This window comes from Gracilinanus agilis, chromosome 3 (assembly GCF_016433145.1).
Source record: "Gracilinanus agilis isolate LMUSP501 chromosome 3, AgileGrace, whole genome shotgun sequence".
NCBI classification, from domain to species: Eukaryota; Metazoa; Chordata; class Mammalia; order Didelphimorphia; family Didelphidae; genus Gracilinanus; species Gracilinanus agilis.
The window spans coordinates 265524297-265534272 of record NC_058132.1 but is presented as its reverse complement, the minus strand read 5'-3'; positions in this window follow the sequence as shown (position 1 = coordinate 265534272).

Below are 9976 nucleotides of genomic sequence, written 5' to 3'. Positions count from 1 at the left end.
AAGATCAAATGAGATAAAACAAGGGAAGTGTTTGGAAAAACTTGAAATCACATATAAATTTCCATTATTATTGTACTGAAGTATTATATCTGAGAAATGGAATCCCAAATACCTTCTTCCTTAGAGTCAGAGCTACTTGCCATATGTGATCTTCTGTGTGCCATTCAGGTTTATATCTTACCAGGTCTCCTCATAATGTGTGTGTGGGAGTGACTTTCTACTGAATCCTCCTTCTTGGATAAGACCTGATATCATAGGAGTTCCCTGCCCATTTTCTCTCTTGTCTTAAAAAACAAAATCATCAGATACCTCATATTCAATCAGCTCTTGGCCCTTACTCTTTTGCTCTCTCTAGTCTAGACCATCATGGCATTATGGCAGAATACTGTCTCTTCTTGGCCACTCTGGTCTTCCTTCTTAATGACCTAGACCTATGAGGTCCAGTTCTTCCAAATCAGCTTCATATCCAAAGTAGGAAGCCCTTGGCTAGAAAGCTCATTTCTAAATAGTTGAATCCAGTTGTTAATGATACTATAATAAAGAGACCATGAGAGCCCTGGTTTTCCTACTGTGGATGCCCACTCGTCCCCACTAGTATCTTGCCAAGTCCAACTACTTCTTCATTATCTTTTTAAATAGTTATTTTTCCCCTTCATCCCAATTTCAATATATAGAGGAGTGAAGGAGGGTTATTCAAGCATAGGGAGTAGACATGAAGATAGAAAAGCATGGCTTATGTATGGCCATTAGATCTGTATAGATAAATGAAGTTAACTGGAGAGGTACAGTATTAGAATGCAAAAGAAGGGGTAGAGCAGATTGCGAAGAGACTTTGCAAAGGTGCCAAGCCAAAGAGTTTTTATGACGTCAAATGAGTTATAGGGGGTCATTGAAGGTTTTTGAATAGAGGAATAAGATTGTTATGCATAAAGTGCCTGGTAGCCTGAAAGAAGGGTTGAAGAGAGGGAGAATAGAAGCAAGATAGGTTATTGCAACAGTCAGGAATTATGAAAGTCTATACGAGGGCAGTACCAATGGAAATAGAGAAGAGGGAGGCATATAGAAGGGCTTTTATGGAAACAGAATCAATAGGATTTGGTAATTGGGTATGAGAGGAGAGGGAGATGGGAAAAACAGAGGGTTTGAATATGGAAGACTAGTTGAAAGGTAATGTTAGTGGAATTGGAAGAAAGACTGTTTGGAGGAAACTGTAAATTCAGTTTGAGGTATGTTGAGTTTAAGGTACTGATCAGTCAATGAGGTACAGACAGCTATTCTATAGGTTACTGGAGGTGCGAGTCTGGAAATCAGAATAGTGGTCAGGGATAATGAATGGTATATGAGATTGCCATAAAGCATAGAGAGAAATGAGAAAATGCTAAGGACTAACGTTTGGGGATTCCTATTCAAGAGAATATGAAGATGTAATAAAACAAGTCACCTAAGGAGTAGGTAGAGGCAGGAGGAGAACCTTGAACCTATGGTATTTCTGAGAGCAAGAGAAGAAAATGGATGCAAAAAGAGAGAGTGGTTAGAAAAATCAGAGAAGCTGAATAGGATTAAAACAGGGCATGTGGGGGCGTGGAGAAGAGTAATTGATTTGATGATTTAGAAGTCACTGATGACTTTTGAAAGTGGAATTTCAATAGACTGATGGGTCAGTGTGCGAGAATTTGAGAGAGAAACAGGTGTAGAGGAAGTGAATCCATTATGTAAATACCATTTATTCAGTTTTAAAAATTAATTTTAACATGTACATTTTTTCAATTAGTAATTCTTTTTTCTCTTTCTCCTTTCCGAGTCATAAAAAAGGGACAATTTTTTAAATGAATAAAACTGCATAGTGATTAAAAAAAATCACCCACAATGCCCATTTCTAAATACACACATGTATATATATGTACATATATATATATATGTATGTGTGTACATATATATCTTTCCATATGTACCTTGGATACATTAGCTCTCTAGTCATTGCACTGATCCGAGTTCTTAAAACTTTCATATTTGTCGTTTTTTTATATCATATGGTTCTGCTCACTTCACTCTGCATCCCTTCACACAAGTCTTTCTGGATTTTTCTGAAACTGTTCCTTTAATCATTTCTTATGCAGTAATAGTATTCCATTACATCTATATGCCATGATTTTTTAGCATTATCCTATTGATAGGTATCCTTTAGAATCCAGGTTTTTATCACTATGAAGAGCTGCTATAAATATTTTTGCACCTATTAATCATTTTTTTTTGTATCTGCTATTTTTATTTACATTTTTTATTAAGCACCTACTGTGTGTCAGGCACTTTATTAGGTACTAGGAATACACTACTAAAAATGAATTTCTCTCAAGGAGAATATGCACTATTAGAGGAGATAATAAGTACATATATAAATAGATATATAAAAATTATAATGAGAATAAACTAATAAATACAAACAAATAAAAGGTAGTTACAGAAGAAGACTAGCAGTTAGAGAAATCAGGACAATCTTCATGCAAAAAATGTTGCTTGTGTATCTGCTATTTTAAAAAGATAATTATGGAAAATAAGAGAGAAGTGGAGGAATAGTTAGATGAGATAGAAAGGTTGAGAGACGACTTTTTTTAGAATTGAGACTGTCCCAAGTTTATTGAAAAATAGGAATGGGTTTAGGGAGAGATCGAAAACATAAAAGACATGCTACAAGTGAAGTGGTCTTGGGCAGCAGAAGAAATGGGATCAAAAACATATGGAAAGAGTTAAAGTTTAACAAGTTTCCCTGACATAGGTTTCATATCTAAGATATATTAGAAATAGGTTAAAATGTATAAGAATCAGAATAATTTCCCAAAAGATAACATGGTCAATGGATATGGACAGGAAATTTCAAAAGGAAGGAATACAACTATCAATAAACATATGGGAAAAAATGCTCCAAATCAAATAACTTCCAGCTCCCTCCACTCATCTTTGCTCTGCTTGATTTCAACAACATGGAACAAAATGCCCCTCTTACCATAAATAAATCACTCCTAATCTCAAGAGCATGTTGCTAACTCAGGTTTGAATTGTTGTTCTTCATGGGTTTTCTTTTTTTTCCTTTTTTTTTAAAGTGAGGTTTTTAATTTTTAATTTTTTAAACATTTATTAATATTTATTTTTTAGAAAAGTTAACATGGTTACATAATTCATGCTCTTACTTTCCCCTTCACACCCCGATTCTCCCCCCTCCCCCAATGGCTGATGTGTATTTCCACTGGTTTTAACATGTGTCATTGATCAAGACATATTTCCAAATTGTTGATAGTTGCATTGGTGTGGTAGTTTCGAGTCTACATCCCCAATCATGTCTGCTTCAACTATGTGTTCAAGCAGTTGTTTTTCTTCTGTTTCCACGCCTGTAGTTTTTCCTCTGAATGTGGGTAGCGTTCTTTTCCATAAGTCCCTCTGAATTGTCCTGGGTCATTGCACTGCTGCTATTTTACCACAGTGTATTGGTCTCTGTGTACAATGTTCTCCTAATTCTGCTCCTTTCTCTCTGCATCAATTCCTGGAGGTCTTTCCAGTTCACATGGAATTCCTCCAGTTTATTATTCCTTTGAGCACAAAGTATTCCATCACCAGCATATACCACAATTTCATTCAGCCATTCCTCAATTGAAGGGTATCCCCTCATTTTCCAGTTTTTTGCCACCACAAAAAGTGCGACTATAAATATTTTCATACAAGTCTGTTTATCTATGATCTCTTTGGGGGTACAAACCCAGCAATGCTATGGCTAGATCAAAGGGCAGGCATTCTTTTATAGCCCTTTGAGCATAGTTCCAAATTGCCAGCCAGAATGGTTGGATCAGTTCACAACTCCACCAGCAATGCATTAATGTCCCAGTTTTGCGACATCCCCTCCAGCATTCATTACTCTCCCCTTCTTTCATTTTAGCCAATCTGCTAGGTGTGAGGTGATACCTCACAGTTGTTTTGATTTGCATTTCTCCAATTATTAGAGATTTAGAACACTTTCTCATGTGCTTACTGATAGTTTTGATTTCTTTATCTGAAAATTGCCTATTCATGTCTCTTGCCCATTTATTAATTGGGGAATGGCTTGATTTTTATACAATTGTTTAACTCCTTATATATTTGAATAATTAGACCCCTGTCAGAGTTTTTTGTTATAAAGATTTTTTCCCAGTTTGTTGTTTCCCTTCTGATTTTGACTACATTGTTTTTGTTTGCACAAAAGCTTTTTAGTTTGATATAATCAAAATCATTTATTTTACATTTTGTAATTTTCTCTAACTCTTGCTTGGTTTTAAAATCTTTCCTTTCCCAGAGATCTGAAAAGTAAACTACTCTATGTTCACTTAACTTATTTATAGTTTCCCTCTTTATATTCAAGTCATTCACCCATTCTGAATTTATTTTGGAGTAGGGCGTGAGATGTTGATGTAAACCTAATCTCTCCCTTATTGTTTTCCAATTTTCCCAGCAGATTTTGTCAAATAGTGGACTTTTGTCCCCAAAGTTGGGCTCTTTGGGTTTATCATACACTGTCTTGCTGATGTAACTTACCCCAAGTCTATTCACTGATCCTCCCTTCTGTCTCTTAGCCAGTACCATATTGTTTTGATGATTGCTGCTTTATACTACAGTTTAATATCTCATACTGCTATGCCCCCTTCCTTCACTTTTTTTTTCATTATTTCCCTTGATATTCTTGATCTTTTGTTATTCCAGAGGAACTTTGTTATAGTTTTTCCTAATTCAGTAAAAAAGTTTTTTGGTAGTTTGATAGGTATGGCACTAAATAAATGAATTAATTTGGGTAGAATGGTCATTTTTATTATGTTAGCTCGTCCTACCCATGAGCAATCAATGTTTTTCCAATTGTTTAGATCCAGTTTTAATTGTTTGGAAAGTGTTTTGTAGTTGTTTTTGTCTAATTCCTGTGTTTGTTTTGGTAGATAGATTCCTAAGTATTTTATATTATCTAGGGTGATTTTAAATGGTGTTTCTCTTTCTACCTCTTGCTGCTGTGATGTGTTGGAAATATACAGAAATGCTGATGATTTACGTGCATTTATTTTGTATCCTGCAACTTTGCTAAAGTTGTTGATTATTTCTACAAGCTTCTTAGTTGATTCTCTAGGATATTTTAAGTAGACCATCATATCATCTGCAAAAAGTGATAGCTTAGTCTCCTCCTTGCCTATTTTGATACCTTCAATTTCTTTTTCTTCTCTAATTGCTACTGCTAGAGTTTCTAGTACAATGTTAAATAATAGAGGTGATAATGGGCACATCCTTGTTTCACTCCTGATTTTATTGGAAAGGCTTCTAATTGATCCCCATTGCATATGATGCTTGGTGATGGTTTTAGGTATATACTATTTATTATTTTTAAGAAAGATCCTTCTATTCCTATACTTTCCAATGTTTTCAATAGGAATGGATGCTGTATTTTGTCAAAGGCTTTTTCAGCATCTATTGAGATAATCATGTGATTTTTGTTTGTTAGATTGTTGATATGGTCAATTATGTGGATGGTTTTCCTAATGTTGAGCCATCCTTGCATTCCTGGTATAAATCCCATCTGATCATGGTGGATGATCCTCTTGATTAGTTGCTGGAGTCTCTTTGCTAGTATTCTATTTAAGATTTTTGCATCTATGTTCATTAGGGAGAGTGGTCTGTAGTTTTCTTTATCTGTTTTTGATCTCCTTGGCTTTGAAATCAGTACCATATTTGTGTCATAAAAGAAATTTGGTAGGACTCCTTCTTTGTTTATCATATCAAATAATTTGTATAGTATTGGGATTAGTTGCTCTTTGAATGTCTGATAGAATTCACTTGTGAATCCATCAGGCCCTGGCAATTTTGTCTTGGGGAGTTCTTTGATGGCTTGTTCAATTTCTTTTTCTGATATGGGATTATTTAGGTATTCTATATCTTCTGCTGTTAATCTAGGCAATTTGTGTTTTTGTAAATATTCATCCATATCTCCTAGATTGCTATGTTTATTGTCATATAATAGGGCAAAATAGTTTTTAATGATTGCCTTAATTTCTCCTTCATTAGAGGTGAGGTCTCCCTTTTCATCTTTGATACTGTCAATTTGGTTTTCTTCTTTCCTTTTTTTATTAGATTGACCAGTACTTTGTCTATTTTATCTGTTTTTTCAAAATACCAGCTTCTAGTCTTATTTACTAATTCAATAGTTCTTTTACTTTTGATTTTATTATTTTCTTTCTTTCCCCTCTGTTTCTTATTTAACTTTTGATGTTTCTCTCGATTTTTGTGGTTGGATATCAAACTTTCCACTTAGTCCTGGTCTTTTCTGTGCAAATACTTGGAAATCTTCTATCTTGTTGAATGCCCAAACTTTCCCCTGGAAGTATATAGTTAGTTTTGATGGGTAGGTGATCCTTGGTTGTAGACCTAGTTCTCTTGCCTTTCTGAATATCATATTCCAAGCCTTGTGGTCTTTTAGTGGGGAGGCCGCCAGATCCTATGTGATCCTGATTGGTGCTCCTTGATATCTGAATTGTCTCTTTCTGGCTTCTTGTAAAATTGTTTTCTTTTACTTGGAAGCTCTTGAATTTGTTTATTATATTCCTGGGGGTTGTCTTTTCTGGTTCTAGTGTAGAGGGTGATCTATGGATCCTTTCAATGTCTATATTGCCTTCTTGTTGTAGAACTTCAGGGCAATTTTGCTGAATAATTTCTTTTAGTATGGAGTCCAAATTTCTATTAATTTCTGCTTTTTCAGGAAGACCAATGATTCTCATATTGTCTCTTCTAGACCTGTTTTCTTGGTCTGTCACTTTCTCATTGAGATATTTCATGTTTCCTTCTATTTTAGCAGTCTTTTGACTTTGTTTTATTTGTTCTTGCTGTCTTGAGAGATCATTAGCTTCTAATTGCTCAATTCTAACCTTTAAGGACAGGTTTTCTGCTATAATCTTTTGGTTTTCCTTTTCAATCTGGTCATTTCTTGTCTTCAATTTATTTGCCTCACTTTCTAATTGTGAAATTCTGCCTTTTAAACTGTTATTTTCTTGCCAGATTTTGGTTTCCAATATGCTTACCATTTCGTTTGATTTGGGGGCATCTTTCTCCAAGTGGGTGTTTCTGTCTTCTAACCTGTTAATTTCCTTTTGAGCTATTTCCCACTTCTCTCGCCAAATCTCTTCCATTTTTCTTATCATCTCAGACTTGAATTCTTCAATATCTTGTGGCAAGTTTTCATTATTTTGGGAAGGTTTGGATATGATTATTTGTTTGTTCTCTTTTGCTGTTTACTCTGTTGTCTGGATTTTATCTGTGTAAAAGTTGTTGAGTGTTACAGATTTCTTCTTGATGATCTTTCTCTTTTGGGGTTCTTGTCTCTGGCTTGCCATTGTTAGCCCTGAGCCTTCTCAGGTTTATCCTCACACTCAGGGTCTGTCTGAGCTCTTTAGGCTCCTGAGGTCTCAGGTCTAGTTGTTCTCAGGGTCCTGGTGGTCTCCTTCCTTGTTCCTCTGCCCGAGGCTCCTTTAACAGTCTCAGGGCACTGCTTCCACAGTTGTGCACCCCTCTTCACTGGGTCTCCACTCAAGGTCCGTGCCTGCGCTCAGGATCTGTGTCTGTGCTTGTATCCACGCTCTCACTTGTGCCTGCACTCAGTGTCTGTGTTCAAAGTCCACGCGTTCTTTAGCCTCTTGGGATCTTAAGTCTTGCTGCTCTCAGGAGCAGGCCCTGGTGACCCCAGGTAGCTGCCAAGGACTTAATGCATGCCCCAAACTTTCTCTAACTCTTGTGCCCTGGCTTTGGCACTGTAGGTGGTGTGGGGTGGGGGAGGGGGTTGTTCAGCTCGCGTTTTAGTGAGAGCTGTTTCACCCCTTTATAGCATGGAAATGCCCTGATTCCACATACCTCCAATGCTGCGCCCTGTTGTGGGGTCCCTTCATTCCTCTGGATTTGTTTTTATGTCTTCTTGAGGAGTCCTATATGTTTCTGTTAGGAGAGGTTAAGCAGCTGCTTTTTACTCTGCTGCCATCATAACCAGGAAGTCTCTTCAGGGGTTTTCTTGGCAAAGATACTGGAGTGGTTTGCTGTTTTCTTCTCCAGCTCATTTTATAGATGAGAACACTGAGATAAACAGGATTAAGTGACTTGGCCAGGTTCTCACAGATAGTAAGTGTCTGAGGCTGGATTTGAACTAAGGTTCTCCTAACACCTGGCCTGGTACTCTATTTACCTTCCTCAACTTCCTTTCCCTTCCAAATGGAGGATTGGCGGGTGCAAAACTAAACTCATCTCGAAGACTTGTTTTATAGAAAGCAGAAATTTAACAGGCTCACTCCAAACTCCATCTGCAGTTCTGCATGGTTTCAATTCCATTGGACATAAAGGCCTGAAACAAGATGCCCCTGGCTGGACTTTGTGTCTGACCCCATGCCCCCTTCCAGTTTCCTTTCATTCGTTGTCTTCCCATGTTAGATTATAAGCTCCTGGAGGGCAGAGGCTGTCTCCTTTTTTCTTATTTATATTCCTGGTACATGGAGGCAGACATGTTTTATTGAATTGAATTGAATCATGACCATCAGATTAGCAAGGAAATGAAAGAAGAAAATGACAAATATTGGAAGGTTGAAGGTAAATAGGCACAGTAATTCCCTGCTAAAAGCAATCTGTTTTATTCTAGTCATTCTAAAAATGATTTGGAACTATGCCCCTAGATTGGCTAAACTTTGTGTATCCAATGATACCACTCTAGGTTTATACCCCTAATGAACCAAAGAAATAATGAAATGTATAGTTTCAACAGAAACTAGGTAGGCATATAAAAAGGGATTTTTAGAATAAAATGAACTGAACTGGAATGATTTATACATTGGCAAAATTATGAAGAAAAAGAACTTTAAAGGAACCTAGAATTGTGACCAATGCAAGGATAATTCTTAACTCCAGAAGTCTGAAGAACAATTCTTCCTGACAGAAAGTTGATGGGCTATAAATGCCCAAGTTTTGGATGTGGACAATCAGGGAATTTGCTTTGCTGGACAATGTATGTTTATTATGAAGGTTGTTGTTGTTGTTGTTAGTGTTAGTGTTCAATTGTGGGCACTGAGGGGAAAAATAAATGTTTGCTCATTGGAAAAAAAAAACCTAAATAGATTCTAAGTAGTTTAAAAAGGGGCAAGATTTCTCTTCAGATAGATTCCCATTTTTCTGTTCAGTAGGAGAATATGAACTCTTAAGCAAAGGAGTTCATGGGATAGCCAGGAATTTATGGAGGGATGAAAATGATTACAACAGTGGCAATAGGGAATAAAGCAGGGAGTCAGTGCTTACCGATTAAAGTAGGATGAATTTATTGCAGAAGATAACAGCACAAGGTCATCTAAAAGGAGGATCATCCTAGGCAGTAGTGAAGTAGACAGGTCAGGCCGGAACAGAGAGAGAAGACTACTGGGAGAGCAAATCTAGAAACAGAGGTAAGTGAGTTGGCTAAAAATCTTCGAGGCAGAAATGCTGCAAAGACCTACATGAACTGATGAAGAGTCAAGTAAGCAGAACCAGGAAAACAATACTGAACACAATAACTAATATTTTACAATGATCAACTGTGAAAGACTTAGCTATTGTCAGCCATACAATAATTCAGGACAATTTTGAAGGATTTATGACGAAGAATGCTTTCCTCCTCTAGAGAGAACTGTTGGAGTCAAAATGCAGATCAAAGCATACTATTTTTCACTTTAGTTTATTTGTGTTTTTATTTGGGGGGGGTTGGTTTTATATGAGTATTCTCTTACCATAATGACCAACGTGGAGTTAAGTTTTGCCTAATAATGCATGTAGATGCCAGATTGAATTGCTTACCATCACTGGGAGGTGGGAGGAAAGGGAGGAAGGGAAACAATTTCAATCTTATAATTTCAGCAAATGTATTGAAAATTGTTATTACATGTAATTGGGAAAATAAAATATTTTTAAAAAAGGAATG